The 21,906-nt window shown below is 38.3% G+C and overlaps 2 long non-coding RNA genes across 3 annotated transcripts in view; one reads left to right on the top strand and one right to left on the bottom strand.

The window, feature by feature from the left end:
• Positions 1–15,825, top strand: part of LOC136857215 (uncharacterized) — a 59,517-nt gene extending 43,692 nt beyond the window's left edge. For both annotated transcript variants that reach the window (XR_010858515.2, XR_010858516.2), the window contains exon 4: positions 15,263–15,825. This is a non-coding gene — a long non-coding RNA (uncharacterized lncRNA). The remainder of the gene's footprint in view (positions 1–15,262) is intronic.
• A 168-nt stretch (positions 15,826–15,993) lies between these two features.
• Positions 15,994–21,906, bottom strand: part of LOC136857214 (uncharacterized) — a 48,150-nt gene continuing 42,237 nt past the window's right edge. Inside the window, exon 3 of the long non-coding RNA XR_010858514.2 lies at positions 15,994–16,292. This is a non-coding gene — a long non-coding RNA (uncharacterized lncRNA). The remainder of the gene's footprint in view (positions 16,293–21,906) is intronic.

The following is a 21,906-nucleotide window of genomic DNA, read 5'->3' as shown; positions in this document are numbered from 1 at the left end:
ATTAACACATTCCCGTGAGATTTCTGAATGCGTATGGCAGAAAGTCTTTTGTTTCTTTACATAAAGCACTCCTGGTAGTGTGTTGAAATAGTATTTTGACATACAGTGGAACCTCGATATCTCGAATCACACCGGGAACTGAATTTTATTTAGAGTTATCGAAATTTCAAGATATAGATAATATCGTTCTTGAGCATGTATAGCACACAATTGAATCATATGTATCTATGGGCTCATACTGAATACATTATTTTTAACAGTATTTACAAATATGCAAAAAGAACTATTTTACAACATCACTTTAATTATAACCCTTCTTATAGCAACTTAGAAGACAGGATGCAGTACATACAATAGTGAAACAAGAAACTTATCTCGGTTAACACCTTTGGAAAAAATCCAGTAATCTCGTTTGTTACTGTTAACCTTCCTTCATGTTAAAACTTCTCGTCAATACCATGCAGCAGAGGTTCGTAAATGGAGCTTGTCATCTGCGACTTTGGGGGTTGCTTTAGTACGTGACTGGTATTTAATTCACACTTATAGGATGCTTATTATTATTATTATTATTATTAATAACTTCATTGGCCACATTGGACCACTTGTCTTCCATGTACACTTTTTCTTTGAAGGTTATACCGTTTGATTCTTCTTATCTGCCCAGTACTTCATTCGTTCTGATCGCAGTGTTCTTAATTCGTCTGAAATCTCTACTGGCCTTCTGTGCATCATTTCAGTTGAAAATTTGTGGTTCTTAAGAAGGGTGATAATTTTATTCTTGTTCTCTGCATCTGTAATTTCGAGTCCAACTGTTAGATCCTCTTGAATTTCTTTGATCCAATGCCCTCCTGCCTTCTTTCCCAGACTTAACCACCTATTCAATACATTACTGACCACCATAAGAGAAAGAAATCTGAAAGAAATAAAGATAGCAATATGAAACAGTCTTCCAACCATAATTTTCTGGCTACTTTGTAACTTGGCAAGGAAAATGGGTACCAGTATGTTCCATTTAAAAAGTTCCACTATGTATTGAACACAGACTTTGTTTCCTTAATTATAACGTACGTTGTCTTTGAGAGTTTCCAGCTTGCTAAAAGGTAATATTGCAGATGTTGGTGGCTGTACTAGGTTGTCAACCAGTGAAGAATGTTTTCACAGTTACTGCTGAATCTCTCTCTCTTGGACACCGCTCCGCTTTTTATCATTTGCAAATTCACACTCGAGAAACAGCAAGGCTTTGCAGATTTTCCGATCACTTAAAATTTTAATCTTCTGGTTCCCGTCATATTAGCTCCCAGCATCACTGTAAACCTTCCTTTACTTGTTACCTGTTCCTCACAAACCACAAATGCCATATTGCACAGTTAATGATGCACAAAATTTGAGTTGCAGAGTATTTTTTTTTTTTGCTTGAAGGGAGGAAATGTTTGCTTCAAGAAATCAAAAAGTTTTGTAACTGATTTAGAGTAGTAGAGAAATGAATACACGTGAAGAATAGGACAAATGGCCGGGAAATTTAAGTTGCTTCGAGATTTTGAAAATTCAAGTAATGGAGGTTTGAGATATGGTGGGCCAGCACAAGGTTGCACTTGACAGTTGTAAGTCATGTTGGCACCACTACAAAAATTAAATGAACGTCATCTGTCAATTAGACTCGCCAATCTACTACTTTTAATGTCAGATAGAGTTCCACATTTTATTCATGTTAATTCTTATTTAATTCTGTATATAATATTTTATTTGCTCACACAAATATGAGCATTAAAAAAAATATATGGTTTAAGCAAGCCACAAAATAAATACGAACTATTTTCAGTTGATTGTTGTTGGCAATATGGGTAGTATAGTGGTGCCATCTGTAAGTAGCTTGACTACCGTATTGAAGTGTTGCCGTTTTGTCTGTCGCCGCTAGCACATGGTCGGTTGAGATTCGTGCGTTTATGAAAATTTTGTTTTGATTGTGAGATAATTTTGAAATTTTAACGAATGCAGTGCGATGTCTTGGAAACGAAAACAGTCATGAAGCACGAAGTAATAATCCTTCGTAATCTATAATCTTCATTTCCGTATTGACGAATTGCACAATTAAAAATAGGAGAGGATTTCCACCAATGAATACTTATTTATTGCATATATTGAACTACAGGACCAGTTTCGACCTCATATACAAGGTCATCTTCAGCTGAACCATACATACATATTTATATAATGAACCTTTGATTAAGATTGTGTTGTTAAAGGAATGCTATATGATGATGTACATTTAGTCACATACAAATGGGGCACGTCTTAGCGTGAACTGGCGTATATGTCATTCTGTACAATATTGCAACTGTATGTCTAAAATATTATGTTGAAGGTCTTAAAATTAGTGTATAAAATATGTCTTTACTTAAACTAATATATATGTACAAGATAAATACAATATATAAAAACACTTCATGCATATGAACATTCGTTCTTGCTTGTTGGTCAATACATCGACTAACTTCCATATTAAGTCTTATTTACAGTTGTACACTTCAGCTGCTATTCTTGGAGTTTGTAAAATTGCATGGATGAAAAGTTTTGTCTTCCTGTGTATATGTGGGATAAAACACTTTCAATTTTAAAAAGGTGCCAAATGTATGGATGAAATTCAACTAAAATATGTTCAGCTCTGCTGTGTGTGTTGCCCTTTTATTGGAACCAATTCATGTTGTCCTGTGGCGTCCGTAAATTTGGATGACATTGGGTTCAAAGTAGTGGCTCCTTTCCAATTTGTAGCTGTGCAATGATGTTATGTTTATCTGTGGAAGATAAGATTGAGTTATAAGTGATATCATGTTGGAGGAATGTCTAAGGGTTATGTGTGTGAATTAGAATATGTACTTACTGTTGTTGGTGTAGCTGAGTTGTGTTTGACGTGCGAGCCTGTAATGTACTACTTCGTGTTCTTCTTGGGCTCATACTAGCTGCTGTGAGGGGAAGGGAAGGAGGGGTAGGGAGAGTTGTTGTTGTGGGGGTAGGGGTGGAGCTGGGTGTGTTGTTTGGTGTTTTTCTGTTGCGTGTCGCTTTCTGTTTATCGATTAACTTAAGGGTTTTTTTGGGCGGGGATAACTGTATTGAAGATGATGTTAGTTTATTCTGTGATTTCATTTATGTTGTAATTTGGATTGGTGTACTGATCTAGAGTGATGTAAAATTCTTCTGTTATGTTGAGCAGGGGGCCTTTGGGGTTTATGTTTAGGATTTGCATATCGTTATCGATGTTTGTAAAACTGTGTTTATAGTCTGCGACATGTTGTCCTATTAAGGAAAAATGATTGTTTCACTGCGTTTGTGTTCGTTATATCGGGTTAGGAAGTTTCTACCAGTACGTCCGATATAGCTTGTCTCGCATTTGATACGGTATACCCCTGAGTGGTTGTATTTGTTGTTGCTGTTGATTGTCCTGACGTTGTGTATGATGTTGGTACTATTGTGTGTAGTTCTGAATGCTCTTCTTAGGTTATGTTTTTTAAAAATGTTAGTTATGGGGTATATGTGTACATTATTGAAAGTGAATAGTGCATAATCTTACTTGGATTCGTTTACTTTTGTTAGTTTGGTTTTGGGTTGGGATTTTATTTTGTGAATGATTTTGTTAACCATTTCTTTCTTGAATCCATTGTTTTTAGCTATGTCATGAATTAATTGTAATTCTTTGTTTAGATCTTCTTTTGTTAACGGTATATTGAATGCTCTGTGTATCATGCTATAGTAGGCTGCTCTTTTGTGTATGTTGGGGTGAACGGAATTCATTTTAATTGTATTTGAGGTATGCGTGGGTTTTCTGTATATTCTGTAAGAAAGGTGGTCATCATGTCTAGTTGTCGTTATGTCCAGGTAGTTCAGTTTGTGATTGTTTTCGGATTCCATGGTAAATTTTATATGGGAATCTATTTTATTGAGTTTATCTAATATATCAGTTTCATTTGTGGACCTATTGTCGAGGATGATAAAGATGTCATCAACAAACTTCTTTCAACAGAAGTAGAATCCTCTTAACTTATAGTAATGAATCCTCAAATACCCACTGCTAAAGCTTATCCCAAAATACACAAAGAACATATTCCAATGAGACCTATTATTAACTACAGAGCGAGCCCAACCTATAAACTTTCGCAATTTATTCAACGATTTCTCAAAAAGCACTACGTATTCTTAGCTAATTCCTGTAACAGGAATGATTTCTTTCCAGGCTGATTCAATACGAAGACACGAGTACGATAATTACAGCTCAAAGTCCCTTCTGTCATTGTTATGGACAATGCACTTTACCACTCTGTAATAATGGACAAGACCCCTACTTTGAGTGCCCGTAAAGAACTGTTAGTGGAATGGCTGCAGTAAAGAAATATCCCAGCGCATATGTGTATGACTAAATTAGTCGACGAGGTAGCGAAGGAACAAGGGCACAAGGTTATTAGGTTGCTGCTGTACCACTGTCACTTCAAGCTCATTGGGTTGGTACGGTATGGGGTGAAGTAAATCATTACGTACGCACTAATAACAGATCCTTCAGTTACTGAAGTGGAATGACTGTTCCGGGAGAGTATTGCTTGAATCGATGCGACATTGTGGAGGAAGAAAGTTAGCCATGTCGCAGCATCCATTAACTCGGCAATGGCAATACATGGCATCATCAGTTACTGTCAGGACTTGATCTGCCTAGACGACGATGACAATGACAGCGAAGGCGACGGTAGTGATGGCAGTGATCTAGAGGGTATCGAGCCTCTACCTTTGTGAATCAGGTATGAAAATAAGGTTTCTGAATTTTTGTAAATTTTATAGATTTACTTGAAACCTTTTGTGTTAGCACCGGTGTATATTATTCTAATATTCATTGATGTATTTAAAGTGAGATTCTTGTCGGCTGATTTCTTCCGTACTTTCTAACATTGCGATAATAAGAACTTCGTAGTATATTTATCTCGTTTCATTTTGTGCGATGCATAATCGGCGAGTTGAAAGTTCGATTTTTGTCGGCAGATTTAATTTGTATTGTGTATCGCTATGACATTAAAAAGTTTCTCCCATGCTTTTAAAAACTCGCGTGTCGTGCAATCAGCTGTTGTTATGGCGGCAACATCGCTTTGTGCACCATTGCAGTGTGACCAACATTGTGCGCAACCGTCATGTGCAAACTTATGCCGGCTCGACTGTACATGGTTGACATTATTATAGGTTATGGTTAGCGGAGACTGCTAAGACGTAAACATGTGAAGTAAGAGGCAACAAAAGCATTATGATGAATGAGAGTCAAATGTTATAATTTAATTTAGCACTATGCGAGTGTACTTAAAAAATGAAAGAACGGACTGTTATATCACAACATTCAATATACTGTATTCTAGAGTGCAATCTAATGGTCTGCCTCTGTGGTGTAGTGGTTAGTGTGATATGCAAATTGCAGTATATTTTATTTTTCATCTGAAATTAATATGACTAAATGTTCTCTCAGTTAATTGCTGAATCTCTCTCTCTCGGCCACCACTCCGCTTGAGTGCGATGTAACTCTCGAAGTATATATGCGTTGCAATGGAACTGGAGGAATCATCAATTTTTCGGAAATTATTAGGTTGTGGACCTGACATATTTAAGTAAAAATGTGTTCGTTTTTAGTGTTCTATCGCCTTCACTTGGTCTGAAGTGGATCCTGCATCATTACATTTGTCTTTTTTTTTTTTTTTTTTAAACAAAAGCGTATTGACATAAACCCTTATACACGAGTTACTGTTGAGTGTCCCCAACAGGTACATTCAAGTTTGTTGAAATCGGTTGGTTGCAGGGTCTGGCCTCTCCTTGTAAGAACTAGAAGCAACTGCTGCTCTGGAGACTCATAAGTAGAGCCCGGATTTCCATGCATTATCAAATCTCAAAATATGCACACATTCATGCACTATCATATGGCAAAACATGCATTATCAAAATTCAGTTCAAAATGGTTACATTTTCATTTCTATACTGCATGTACTAACTTTGGTTGTCAGGTAGGATGCAAGGAATACATTCTCTCCATCTCCCAATAAGACACATAACGTGGCTAAAACTGTCTGAAATTTTGCAAACAAACATTCATAAAAGGCAATATCATGCAACTTTAACACTGTACGAGGGTTGGGGCAAAAGTCATGCCAACTATTTTTTTCTTGAAGATTCCAGTCCGGTTGGAAAATGTGACATACAGACGAAAGGACAAGGTGTTAACTACATCTGTGGATAATGAATAACACTGAAATATTGTAACACACTAATTTATTACGGTAGCATACAGGGCAATATGGCCTTCCCGGTGCAAAATGACAACACAGTACACATAAAGTTGACATGACAAACCTGGGCCTAAAGACCCTCAAAGTAGTCCCCTGCTACTGACACCACAAGCTGCCAACTATGTGGGAGGCGCTGAATACCATCTGCCTTTGCATTTGCCGCACCATGTGTGAATCGGGTCACCTGTTGGCGCACATCATTAGCAAACCGCCTACCACGTAGTGGTTCCTTAATCTTTTGAACAAGATCAAAGTCACAGGGCGAAATGTCGGGAGAGTACAGTGGGTGCTCTAATTCTTCCCATCCCCAACGTCGCAGTAGCTGCCCTACACACTCCGCTTTATGTGGTTTTGCATTGTCATGCAGGATTATTGCACTGTCCACAAGATCTGGACGTTTCTCCCGACCGCCACGTCATACCTGTTGCACCAGAAAGTCCCTGTAGTACTGTGCGGTCACTGTTCTGCCATGTGGAACAAAGTGACAAACAATGACACCCCCGACGTCATACGCGACGATCACCATCAATTTGACTAGGGAACGATTCTGATGGACCTTCTGCCTCCTTGGTGTTTCAGCATGTCACCACTCCGCGGACTGACGTTTCAGTTCTGGTTCGTATGTCCTGGCCCAAAATTCATCGATGGCGATTATTCGTGACAAGAATTGATCGGCGTCCTGTTGCCAGCATGCAAGGTGGTCGGAGCGTACTGCATAACGCACCCACCTTTGAACTTCCGTCAGTGCATGCGGTACCCACCGCGATGCGATTTTGCGAGGTTGCAGCTCATTACGCAATATCCTGTGTACGGTGCGTTTCTCGATGACATTTGCCCTCTAACTCCAGTAGCGTCCATCATCTGTCTTCATCCAGGAGCTGCTCGATGATGGCACGTGCCACGTCGGTCCGCACACTGACAGGTGGTCCCGAACGTTGGTCGTCACTGGTTGACATACGTCCTTGATGAAACTTTCCTACCTACCGTGCTACTGTACAGTACGGTAGGGCATTATTCCCAAGGGCTTCCACTAATTCACTGTGACATTCCATCGCATTTCTCCCTCAAAGAACGGCTATTTTGATGTAAGTGTGCTGCTCAACATGGGTTACGTCCATCTCACACAACACTCAACCGACTGATTTCACAGCCCTTGCTGCGCTACTACCAGCCATCACAGAGCCATCTGTTCTGCATACACACTATGCCTGCAGAACTTCCACACGACACATAAGTTTGTGATCCGTTCACATATCTACAAAGAAAAAACAGTTGCCATGACTTTTGTCCCAATCCTCATATATCTCCAAAGTAAGAAGAGAAGCCATATGCAATGTAAACGTTCAAATATTTGCTATTAAATCCAGCATCTCCAAAATATGCATTATGAACAAATTTTCTCCTAAAAAGGCCAAAACATGCACGGAAAAAGAATGGTTATTTGTAATCGTTAAGTCATGAAATAATATTTGCACAGTTTGATAAATGTAACCATCCTATTTAACAATATGCATTTGCAAGGAAATCTGGGCTCTACTGTACTGATAAGTTTCAATCTGTTGGAAACTAACCTATTTTTGATTTCTTCTAGTACCTTATTATTATTATTATTATTATTATTATTATTATTATTATTATTATTATTATTTATTTATTTTACTTAAATTGTACATCTACAATTTAGGGGTGGTAGATGGAGAAAGGGCAAGCCCCAGATACACGGAAGTGCCTCCATCTCCACATGTGTACATAAACTCTACTGAATATTTACATATAAACTTATGTAGACAATTTTAAATTTACATATTTACACTACAAATAATTTATCCTGAAAATATTAGAGTAAAAATACCCAGCCATTTATACTCTCACTCAGACCCCTATATACACACTCATTCACAACCACTCCCCCACGCGCACGCATACACATTCGCCCACATACACCTGTATTTGCACTCATCCTTCTTGCAATTCTAATTTATACAAGTTATATACATTGCATATAGGTTTCTATTTACATATACATTTTCTTTACTTCGCGGAGGAAGTGAGGAAGAGGAAGCAGCTTTACCTCTTATGGTAGGTTCCAGGGACAAGCAGCCCTTGCGTAAAACCCATTTAAATATGAGGTTGTTCTAATGAATGGAGGGGCAAGAGAACTCCTTGGCCTCTTTTAACAGAGCGGCAATTGAGCTGCAGGCGGTGGAAAGGGGAGAGGTGTGGGTTATCTGTCAGGGATTTCCTAAGGAAGGCTACATCTGTTTGTGTACATAACTAATTCAGTGGTGGCAATGACCTGGCTGTGTTTGTGTTTGTTAATTAAACGTTCTGCTCGTCGTTGGATACCCTCTAGTTTTCTCATATTTTCCATTGTCGTTGGATGCCAGGAAGGAAGGCCATATAATAGTATGGGCCACACTACGGAAATATAAGCCATTCGTAAGGCTTTACTTCTTCCTCCCGAGAGACATCTATGGACGAAACCTAGCGCTCTGTATGCCTTATACCTCACTTCCTCCACATGTTTATTCCATTTCAGATTGTCCGTAATGTGAATACCGAGCAGACTTATGGAGTTAGAAGTCGGCAGTTGGATTCCACATAGAGTAGGTTGGTTCTGGAGTGGTCGTTTAGCTCTGCTTAGTCTTATATATTTACACTTCTTAATATTTATATACATTCTATTTACCTCACACCACAGAGCTATACTATCCAGATCCGATTGGAATTTTACAATATCATCGCTGTTTTTCATGGCTCTGTAAATGACTGTGTTATCAGCATACTGCGCCATGGTCAAATTTACACAATCCGGTAAGTCGAGAGCATAAATCGTGTACAGGAGGGGCCCTATCACACTGCCCTGAATTACTCCAGAAGTAATTGTGGTTTGGTCTGATTTGGCTCCTCAGTACACAACGCATTGCATTCGACCCACCAATAATGACCCTCAACCATGACAGCAGTTTACCCTGAATGCCGTAGTTGCTAAGTTTTAACAGAAGTCTTCGATGTGACACCTGGTCAAAAGCTTTGCTCCAGTCCAGAGTAACACAGTCTATTTGTGAGACATCAGTCTGCTCCAAAGAGAACTGCCAGTCATCACTGACTTTTGTTAAGTGTTGTTCAGGATTTTCCCGGAATGAAGCCGTGCTGGTTTGAGTTCAGCAGGTTTCTCTCCTTGAGAAAATCCAACATACATTCAGCAACCAGATGTTCCATACATTTACAGACCCCTGATGTTATAGAAACTGGGCGGTAATCATCTACGTTTTCCTTATCTCCATCTTTGAAAACTGGCACTACGTTGGCTTCTTTCCACTCCACAGGTACAGACCTGGTATTAATGGAATAGCTGAAGAGAGCGCAAAGAGAGGGCGCCAAGGCGACTGCATAATTCTTGAGAATTCTTGCTGGCACTCGGTCCAGCCTGGTCGCGGCATGAGGTCTTGTTTTCAGAAGGCTCTCCTTTACTTCATTCGTTGAGAAATACAGGTTGGTTGTTCTCTTCCTCAGTAGGGACAGAGAAGTTACTTTTAAATTTCCTGTTGAAGGTGTCTGCAATTTCTTGTGGTGTGGAGACTGCCGTACCGTTATGTTTACATACAGAGCTCTGTTGCAACCTTTACTTCTGAGAAAAGCCCAGAGTTCTTTGGAGTTGGTGTTGAGACTGTGGATGTAAGAATCGTAGGAATCTCTGATAGATTGTTTAGCCTTGTTTCTAGCCAGCCTGTATTTCTCCCACTCATAATCGGTTGCATTTCTTTTCCGTTTCTGGTACAGGCGGTCCCTTCTTAGAATTTCTCGCACTATCTCCTTGGTAATCCATGGAGATTTCCGTCTGCTGGTTATATTTACTGTTGGTGTGGTTTCTTCTACGCATTGAAAGAAAATTTTCTTCGAGTCGTTCCATATCTTTGTCAGTACTGCCGGTGAAATCTGAGGTGAGAACGGGCAGGCGGTTGGATAGTAAAGTGGATAGATCATTCCAGTTTGTTCAGGAAAAATTATAAACTGTTCTGGTATGGAGTTTGGGGGATGGTTTTATATGGGTCAGTGTTGCGAGAATTGCCTGATGGTCACAGAATCCAGGAATAGTATTAAGAGATTGGACGGACTGTGGTATGTTACTTAGGAAAAGATCAAGGGTTGAGCGTGTTGTTTGCGTAATACGCGTGGCTTTGAACATTAATTGATGCAGGAATAAGTCATAGAAAGCGGAAAGGAATTTATTGGTGAGGGGATTTTTAGGTTTAAATCACCGACAATATAAATGGTGTCATAATTTTGTTGTACATGTTGCACACGTTCGAGAGAGAGTATTAGTTCATTGTTCATTTCCGGCGACGACTTAGGGGCGCGATAAATTGATCCAATAAGGAATTTGTGCTTGTTGCACGTCACTTCCACCCAGTGTTCGGCTGCTGTCTCCAGGTGATGAACTAGAGTTGGATGACATTCTGGCTTGGCTGCAATTAGAACTCCCCCTGCAGAGCGGTGGGATCGGTCCTTACGGAACAATATCAGCGAGTCGGGGAACACTTCTGAGTCATTAATTTTGCTGGACAACCACGTCTCATTGACACACACTATGGTCGGGTCAAGGCTTTCAAGCGATGTGTGGATATTTTGTAACTGTCCAGGTCGCATAATACTGCGTGCATTGAAGGCAAAAAGTGATACGTTTTTATTTACATACATACATTTAGAATTATTTACTAAGTCACTGGGCATATCACTGGTAACTGTAAAGAACGAGTCTGATAACGGCGGCATTTCACACTTCCAGCATAACCATGTACAGGAGCCGTTCTTTATTTTTCTGAATTCAGACAGAGACTTTTGCGCAGGTTCTATGGCCTTTTAGCGAGCAATTATTACAGTTGACAAATAATTGGTTCCTCCTACCACTATTTCTGCAAATTGTGCACTGTTGTGGACCCGGGTTTAGTTCGATGTCCCCACTTAGGGCAAGTGCCAAGCACAGCAGTGGCTGATTATCTACAGGCAGTCTGACACCACCGCTCCCGTCCCTTCGCCGAGGCCGACCTATGGCTGCCATCCCCAGATTTTCAGCACTTCAGTTTCCTCAACAGCAAGAAACTGGCCCTTAATGCAGCTCAGTAAACTAGGGCCTGGTTTCTTCAATGAATGTTAAGTGTTAACACTGCTGTTAAATAGATAATTAACCAAATGACATTCTCATCAAGGATTGTTAACACTAATAAATTGTTCATACTTGTGTTAAATTGAGGTTAATTATTTTACGTTGCACCGACACAGATAGGTCTTACGGCGACGATGGGTCAGGAAAGGGCTAGGAGTGGGAAGGAAGCGGCCGTGGCCTTAATTAAGGTACAGCCCCATCATTTGCCTGGTGTGAAAATGGGAAACCACGGAAAACCATTTTCAGGGCTGCTGACAGTGGGGTTCGAACCTACTATCTCCCGAATACTGGATACTGGCCGCACTTAAGCGACTGCAGCTATCGAGCTTGGTTTGTGTTAAATTAACATGACACCAGCCCTGTATTAAACCTCTTACAGCTGTTAAAATTTGAAAATAGCAACATCTAGAAGACTAAGTTTGAAGCTATTCTACTGTATGAAAACTATCTACAAACTGAAGAAGGCAAAGGATGACCCACTAAGGCAAAAATGCCTTTTTAGGGTTGTCAAAAGTATGCTACTTATAAAGCTAGGTACCTAATTACCAAACCCCTAATGAAAGATACTAGAATAAATTGAAAATAGTTTCCCACAGATTGCAATGTATTAGTGTCTCCAGTGCAGGAGTAGCTTATAGTACTTTGATATTATGCCTCAGACTCTTTCCATGTAATTGTAGATGACTGCTAATGACTGCAAGACAAGAGTGTTTGGAATTATGCAAGGAGTTTCTTCTGCATTGACAAGGCAGTACATCAATTTTCCCTGCAGTAAAAGAATGTCTGAAAATCATTGAAGACATATCAATCATCACATTTTCTCAGTGTTGTAGGAGCCTTAGATTGCACTCATATAAGAATATACTGATTTCTGTGATGTAACAGTCTGTTCTTTTATTTTTCAAGCGCACCTGTACACTTTCAAATTAAATCTATGACTCTTGTCTCGTATTAATTATAACAACACTTCTGTTGCCTCTTACTGCAGTTATCAGACTGTGCCACATAAGAGGCTTCTGATAAGTTCATCTGCATACACCCCAGCATAAGTGGGTAGGGTCTGACACATCCCACTCTGACGAGTCTAGTGTCAGACCTAAGACGAAATGCTGGTTAATAGAGCAAACGCCTGAAAAGCCATACATCTAATTTTTGATCTGAACCATAACCTATGTCAACCATATGTGATTAAATAAAATTCCAATATACCACCCGGAGTGTTTTATGTAAAGAAACAAAAGAAGCTTGCTGCCAAATGCATTAAGAAATCTCATGGAAACTTGTTAATTTGTTTTGTTGCTATGGGCTTGACGTCGCACCGACACAGATAGGTCTTATGGCGACGATGGGATAGGAAAGGCCTAGGAGTTGGAAGGAAGCGGCCGTGGCCTTAATTAAGGTACAGCCCCAGCATTTGCCTGGTGTGAAAATGGGAAACCACGGAAAACAATTTTCAGGGCTGCCGATAGTGGGATTTGAAACTACCATCTCCCAGATGCAAGCTCACAGCCGCGCGCCTCTACGCGCACGGCCAACTCGCCCTGTATTTGTTAATTTGTCTTTAAAAATTGTTCTATAACAAATGTAGGAAATGTGTTCATGAAATGGGAACTTTAAACTGAAGTGTTAAATTAATAACAATTCTTAGTTAACATTTAAATAGAATTTAACACAGAATTGAAGAAACTGGGCACAGGAGTGTTGTAAATGCTATGTTTCCAATGTGGCAGATTACTAAAATTTTAGAGAAGAAAACATTTTCTATACCATTCACATTTAATTAAAGTCTGCAGCATTGATTTATCTTGTAAATTATCACAAAATATACATAAGTGTTTGTATATATTCTGGAAAAGTGTAAAAAAAATAATTTAAAAAAAACCTGCCAGATTTTCCCCTGCCCTCTGTTTCAAATATACAGTAAGTGAAATAAGTATTCATACATACATGGTTTCAAACTATACACAAATAGATTTTTATTAACACTACAGATGCACTACAGTTTGACGTAATTGTGACATACAGTGTGTGTATGCACTGTATTCCCTGATTTGACAAAGTACTGTTTAACGGCGCACAAAAGAGTTTTCATACAATTAGATCACAGTTGTAAATGGTATGTAAATGTCACTGACAGCTCAAAACAAATCATTCGAGTATCCACTTTAAGAGTATTAGTGCCTGGAAGTACAGGTGTACAGAAATCGTGTGAGTTGAAGACAGTTGTAAAAGAAAAAAGTTTCCATATGGCAAGAGGGACGAAGTTGCTGAAATATTCCTAAAAAGCTGAACCTCTCGCATGCTACTGTCCAGTACGTTGTGAACAAATACAAACATGCAAGATCTACGGTGAATGTGCGAAGTCTGGACATCCTAGAGCTCTAACGAAACGAGAGCTGTGATATGTAGTACAACAAGCACTCTAGAACTAGTGTGGGCGCCCGAATGCTAGCTGAAGACGTCGCAACAGCAAAAGGCAAGGAAGCAACACCTCAAAGCATAAGGAATTACATTCACAAAGCTGGTTTAAAAGACAGAGCAGCAAGAAAGAAACCATTCATTAATCAGAGCAATAGGAAGAAAAAAACTAGTTTGCTCATACATATCTCAACAAACCCATGGAATATTGGAAGGAGGTTGTATTCTCTGATGAACAAGCTGGCTCTTTTTGGATCCGATGGGTGAAAGTGTGTGGTATTAACCAAATCAGGAATTTGACTCTAAGGACATTGTACCAACTGCCAAGCATGGCAGAAGTCATGTCATGGTGTGGGGATGCATGAGCTATGCTGGGGTGGGAGAACTGGTGGTTGTTGTTGTTGAGGGTAATATGACCATCACAGCATATGTGAACATACTCTGTGATACTTAACTGGCCAGTGCTGCAAGATTAAATCTTGAGGACTTGTTTGTTTTTCAACAAAACAATCCCAAGCATAAGGATCGTATAACTTAAGAATGGTTGATGTATAATGTTTGCGAGCAACTTCCAATGCCTCCACAATCCCCAGACCTCAATCCCATAGAAAATTTGTGTGGATATTGTTGGAGTGAAGAGTAAGGAAACAGACATGCTCTTCAAGATTTCATTGATCATCTGAAGAAGGAATGGGCAAAAATTGAAGCCGAAACCACATCAAACCTAGTAAGCTCCACGTCACAAAGGTTTCAAGCAGTTATAAATGCCCAGGGAATGCATACGAAGCACTGATTGTCAAACTGTGTAACTGAGGACTGTTTTAATATGTCTGAATATTAATTTTGTGAACAGAAAAATTGTATTTTTGTTGTAACGACTGCATGATTTCTGTCTAGGTGGTTCTTCACACTTCATTAAGAAACTTAATCCATGCATAATGTATTTGTTTTTATTAAAGATATATGGCAAGCTGCACATGCAGTGTATGAATACTTATTTTACCCACTGTATCAAGATGAATGTGATCTGTTATGGTAATGCTGACTGGAGGCTAATGAGATTTAATGCTCATAAATAAGAACTGGTTTTGCCAGTCTTGTATATTTGCTTCTAGAAGTCATAGCCTAATTTGATTCAAAGGCTTAGCTCAAGTTTAAATAAGACCAATCAGTATTGAGAGCCTAATTGAAGGAATTTTCTGATATGAAAGGAAGACACCATACCGCTGAATATTGTTGTAGTGACAGCACGGTGCAGGCCATCTGGTGCGACAGATATTTTGGCTGTGGTTCTTTTAGAGTTCATAAAGTTCTTTCATTTTAACTACAGAGTGGGAATCTTTTTATGTTAATGTAATTTTTATGGTATTTTCAGATTTGACATAGAAAAGGACATTGGACAAAGACAGAAGATTATCCTGCATTCATAACCTGTGGCAGTGGTTTGACATCACCACCACTACAACTGACACAGGAGAGAGAAAATTGGAGAAATTATTCTGTGATGGTTGCCAAACTTCTGAGAGGTCTTTTATATCAGTTGTGGACAAAGTTAAATCTGAATACTGCTGTGTTGAATGAATGCTCAGGAAGATATACCTGAAAGAAATGTGCTAAGGGTCTTGCTTTTAATATGCTTGTATGTTACTTATTCAATAAAAGTTAAAAATCAGATGTGAACATTCAAATATACCATATTTATTTCAAATGATAAATTCTTTTGAGTTATGTTTTTAATAGCAACACAAGTCATTTTCATTCCAAAGATTAATATATTAGCTGAATTTGATGGTATGTTGAGAATTATTTTGAAGAGAAAATATTTTTTTTGAACTAACCTGTATGCTATGTTTATTGCTGTGGCAAGTTTCTTTGTGTGGATTTGTAAATGTTCTTATGCTGGACTTTTCTATTAGCAATGTACAACTATTTCAGGGAATTTGATACATTCCATTATCTGATCTGCAGTGTACTAAGTATCATTAAGCCTAGAAAGTGAAGTGTCTGCTTATCCTCATGAATACCCAAATGATTTGTCACAAATGTATGTCTTTCTGATAGTCAAATAAATAATGCAAAAATATATTGATACTTTTTCTCTTTAATAAAACCACCATTAAAAACATCAATCAAGATAGTTGGCAAACAACCTTTTACAAATGGAAAAATTCATTGAACCTACAGAAAACAAAATTGGACTTAATTCTTTTTTCCCTCTCTCTCTCTTCAGTTTGAAAGGTTTTAAAATTGAAAAAAAAAAACCCTCAAATTTAACAATTTCTAAAAAAATAATCCAAAAAATCTAAATTTTGAGGAAAAATTGCTTTAAAAATATAACCTAAGTCCAACACCTCATTTCATGTGTCCAGGTCTAGTGTTGAAGTTTTCTTAAATCCCAGAGTGTCCTGTTCAAAAAAGAAACAAAAACAGCTTAGTATTACAATAGGGTCCAGAAAAAAGAGTGAGGAAGACTTGCAAAATATAGATCATATAACTAGCTCTGCACAAAGACCATGAGCAACAGCTATACATCTTATTTTACAATTCTTCCCCCACAAATGCTATACAAACATTTCAAAAACACATACATCTTTGGCCTGTTCCCACATTTTTTTTTTTTGTTTTGTTTTGTTTACATTAAAACCTTAGTCCAATCTGTAAGTTTTATAACTGTTAATTCCTCAGTCTGCTGAAACTAATTTTAAGTAATAAATTTTACAAAAAAGAAAAAAACCATTCAAATATTTAGAAATGTATAAACATTTATTTCTGTTTAGAAACTTGTAACTTATCTTAATGAAGTCCTCTTTTCTCTCCATTCTAGCACAGAATGCCAGGTGTTGAAAAATCATTTCTCTGTTATTGGCTCAACTCCAGCTGGCTAGCCAGTCTGTTGACCTTCCGCCACATCATGATCCCCACCCTGGCTACGTTAATGACTTGCTGTATTTTACTTGTAGGTGTTTTAGTTTTAGTTTCCCCCTTATTACTACTGATTTTCAAGAATAATACAGTTACCATATGTTTTCTTTATCAGGTAGTTTATAAATTTGTTACTCAAAATTAGTTTTGGCAGGCTGAAGAAACCTAACAGTTATAAATTAACTGAATCAAAACTGAAGAGAGATTGCTTCAGATATTATAAAAAGAAAAAAAATAATCTAAGTGCTGCTTAAGATACCACCTAAAACACTCTATGTTAGGATTGCATTAGCCCAAAGGCTGGTTTAATCCTCAACAGCACCACCATCAGCCGCCATAAGTGGCCTAGGCATCACCGAGGAGGCATACTACAGAAATGTAATTTTCTATTGAGCAAGATTTTATTAGTAATTAAAAATTGTGAAATGCACAGATGCCTGTATATAAAGTGGTGTATTTACAGTCTTGGGAAGATGGTTCTCTTCCCCACTAACTAAACTATTCATTGCGAACTGCTATAGCTTCAAGAACCTGTATGCAAGGGAGGATAATGAAGTGGAGTCAAGTGAAATAAGTTTAATTTTCACAACCTGGCTAACACGGAAAAAATGTCCGCAAAAATGGCCTGTAATTACCAAACAACACTAGAATAAAACAGACTACTGTATTTTCTTAGGGATCTTGAGAGGACGCTCGAGAATAGCAAGTTTGCTTCTGATGTTGCCCACTGTAATGAGAGCTATAACACTCTGTGACTCACGGTCAACCAAACGAGCAACAAGGCTGTTTGACCTTCTGTTCATAGCAAAGATGAATGTAATATTTGTAGTGGATATTAACAGATATCAAAAAATAAAAAGTATGGGGGTATGTTCCAGAAAATAGAGTACACTATAACATTTGTTTTCAATGTATTAGCTTTAAAAGCAAAGTACACTAGACAAAATTAGCCATTTGAAGAAACACAAGACATTTCAAGGCAGTAAAGCTTCGACTAGTATATTTTCTACTTTGCAGGGTGCGTTTGGAACAGTCCATTTTCTTCATAATTTTTTTTCAATAAGTAGTCATAATTTTGCAGTTAAATACAAAGAGCTTAATTCACAGAAAAAAACACTTGATTTCTGTCTAATTGTGAAAAATATTTTGTCTTTTTTTTGAAGAATTCATAAACCAAGCTTTTGCTGTTTCATTTCTTTTTGCAAATAAGCAGTTATGCTAATATTAACCAAGAAGTTCCAATATACAATAGGCTCTACTTGGGAGGCAAGAAACTCTAAAAAAATGTTGCACAGGAGTTATGACATATTTAAATGAAAATGTATTCTTTCTTAAACATAACCACGTTTTTATCTAGGTCTTGTTCATGACATGTTCTTGGACTTCAGTCACTACTGTGTTCTTTGAAGATATTATATTGTATTTGTATTACTGGTAGATTAAAGTTTATTGCTAACTGTTCTTCAAGTGGGAAGTTAGGTTAGTGTTCATCACTAAACTTAAGAATTACAGACATTTTGATTTTTTTTAAAAGTAGCTAGAGTCCTGCGCTTCACGAGAGAAATGTTCACAAAACCTTGTAGATTAACCTTTTGAACTCCATTACCCTTAGCGTATGCTTCCTGCTCCACTTCTAATTAATTTCTGCACTATGAACAGCTGTAGGATGTGAACAACGCAAAAGAATCTAACACAAAATATAAGTATGTTACATGAATATATTTACAATTAGGCACACAAAAATACATTAATCCTTGTAGGTTTTCACTGTGTGGTACTTTTCAAAACAGTTTTCTGGGTGGAGACCAGGTTTTCTCGAACAGGTTTTGCAGTAGTAAACTGTTTCCTTTCTACCACCTTTCTTGCTCCTGTTTGAACAGACAGCACAGTCTTTATGTTGTTTTCCAGGCAGCTTGTTGAGTTTACCATTCAAACATTCTTCAACATCAGAAGTAGATGGCCTTCCTCGCTTTTGACCTTTGTTGCCAACCAACTCGCCGATCACCTGTTTTCGGAAGGTTTTGTGTGACGGAATCTCCATGCGATTCGTGGTGCAGTAATCTTTATAGAGTAGAAAGCTGTTGACTATTGCCACTTCCAATAGCCAGAAGTACAATTTCCGCCACCATTTCAAGCTTTTCACTACAAAAACGTAGCTTGATGTGTAGTGGTCGGATAGATCAACGCCTCCCATATGTGATGTGTAGTCAACAATTACGTTTGGTTTCTCTAATTGTTCAACACAGTTTCTCTTCTTTCTGACAATAACTGAGGTTGAATTGTTTCCAGATGAAAGCATCAGTAATGTGTGCTTGTCATGCCATCCCAGAACCATCATTGTGTCTGTGCGTAAGCACTTGACTTCATGCTTCTTTAGGCGCAGATTTTTCTTCCGGATCCCATTTGGCAAGTGCTTGCGATTCGGTTGAATTGTTCCAGTGATATGGATCTTTTGCTTCAGTAATTCATCAGCCAGAGTAACACCTGTATAGGGACGATCAGTGTAGACATGGTACCCAGACTGACTTGTTGCATTTGTAACCTTAGCAACTAACTGAAGCACAATTCTTTCTGTGAAAGCCAAGTCCGGTCAAATCAAAGATTCTGTAGTTGCTGAACCGTAGTAAGGGATAAAACTACACACATATCTATTTGTAGAATCGGATATTACGTAAATTCTGAGTCCCCATTTAGTAGGCTTCTGCGGACTGTACATCTTGAATAACACACGGCCTCTGAAAGAAACTGGTGATTCATCAGCTGCTACATATTTATGTGGTGCATAAACTTCCAAGAACTTTTCACTGATATAGTCCAAAACGTACTTGACTTTGCTAATTCGAGACCTAACCTGAGGTTTCAAATGGATTGCTGAATCTGGAGCAGAAACATGCAGAGCCCAGAATATCTGAAAAAATCTTTTGCGGCTAAAACAGTCTACAAAAACTGGACGATTCTAACCAACCTCTAGAAAAGAAATCTTGCATTCCGTTGTTTTTCTGCATTGCCATATTCAGTAAACTCCTTGGAAAGCCTTCATTTCATTTACAGTAACATCAGTCCAACCCACCAAGCTGAATGCCTTGTAAGTGGTGTCACTTTCTGAATTTTGACTTTAGCATATCTGTTGGTCTCGTCGGCAATTTGCTTGAATAACTCGTCACTAAAAAAAGTTGAAAAAATCCGTAAGGTGTTGAGGGATTGTTCCTACCTGATGCTTTGTATCCACAAATTGTTTCATTGAATGAGAATACAGGTAAATCGGGATTGCCAGCTTTCCACTCGTGCCATGGGTATGGAGGAGTATCACCACCTCCGGTTTCATTATCCCTGTCACTTTGTTCACTTTCACTTACATTATCATCCAAGTCAGTTGTTGGTTCATCATTGTCACTATCACTGTCCACTAACTGTTCTAAAATATCCAGTTCTGTGAGTGAAGACGAAGCAGAAGCCATGTTTACATTCAAACAACATCTGTGAACTTGCATAAACATTCGAGAATAACAGAGCTTAAAAAAGTTACTACAATTCCCGCAAACTATTGTAAATAGGAAAACGTGTTCTCTCAGAGACCGTTACATAGCTCTAGAATACCAGAACACAGCACAGTCGTCATACGAGCGCTGAAAGTACGAGATATTGTCATATTGAGTGGAGCTCGACATCGGAGCACAAGTCTAATATTTTAATGTTGAACCGCACTCGACATAGGAGTGCAAAAGGTTAAACACATAGACAAAGAGCACAGTATTATTCACTTTTGACTCAAGAAGTTTCATAAGACTGTGGAGATTTCTGGCTGCCTGCCTCGAGTGAGAAGTATTCTAGTCCCTACTGCATTTTTTCCAGTTTTAAGAAACTTGCATCATGATGCTAGTAAGATGTGTCCCAATGATGCCCATAGAAATGCTCCATTACCACAATGTAGCAAGCATCAAGCTTAGAACAATAGGACTATACACCCTTTACCAAGTTCACTCATTCAGTGATTCTGGGCATGTTGACCTATGTTTACCATAGGTAAAGTCCAACTACATTTAAAGCATATCATCACATTGAGCTTGTGCCCATCTCTCCAGGGGTCTGATTATGGCTCAATAACAGACCAGGGCTTACTATCGTCTGACAGTATGCCAAACTTTTGAAACAAGTAACGCAAACCCATCCACTTGTGGATGACTACCTGGAAACCATTTGAATTTGTTGACATATTCTTTCAATCTCAATACTACTGTACTTTAGATGCAATAGGGCAAAGTTGTCCAAAGAGCGCTCACAATGCAAGGAGCACATGGGCAAACAAGTGTTGCATAGGTCAATCTCTCTCTCTCCCTTCCCTACCGGGCATTTACTCAGAGCCTGCAACAGGGTGAAACATGCATGGTTGATGGTAGTTTTACAACAATGGCAAGTCTTTAAAACAAATGGAGAAGTAGAGAGTCATTGATCTTCAAACAGGATTGGGAGGAGACATTGTTATTCATTTTGGTTTATGAAATCTTCAAAAAATGGACAAAATATTTTTCACAATTAGATAGAAATCAAGTGTTGTTATTCCTCTGAATTAAGCTTTTTGTATTTCACTGCAAAATTACAACTATTTACTAAAAAAAAAAAAAAGGACTGAAGAAGAATGGACTGTTCCAAATGCACCCTGCAAAGTAGAAGATAAACTAGTTGAAGCTTGACTGCCTTGAAATGTCTCATGATTCTTTGAATGGCTAATCATGTCTGGTGCACTTTGGTTTTGAAACTAATACTCCGAAAACAAATATTACAGTGTACTTTATTTTCTGGGACATACTCCTAGACTAATGATTTTTATTTTAAACCTTAGATGTTAGGCCCCTTTAAACAACAAGCATCATATCATTTTTCTTTTGATAGCTGTTAATATCCACTACAGATATTACATTCGTCTTTGCTATGAACAGAAGTTCAAACAGCCTTCTGATTCGTTCAGTTGATTGTGAGTCACAGCGTGTTACGTGTTATAGCTCTCAGTATACTGGGCAAGATCAGAAGCATACTTGCTATTCTTGAGTCTCCTCAAGATCCCTAACAGAATAATCTGTTGTACTCTAGTGTTGTTTG

This window comes from Anabrus simplex, chromosome 1, assembly GCF_040414725.1.
Source record: "Anabrus simplex isolate iqAnaSimp1 chromosome 1, ASM4041472v1, whole genome shotgun sequence".
Taxonomy (NCBI): Eukaryota; Metazoa; Arthropoda; class Insecta; order Orthoptera; family Tettigoniidae; genus Anabrus; species Anabrus simplex.
This window is presented reverse-complemented; position numbering and strand designations above follow the sequence as displayed.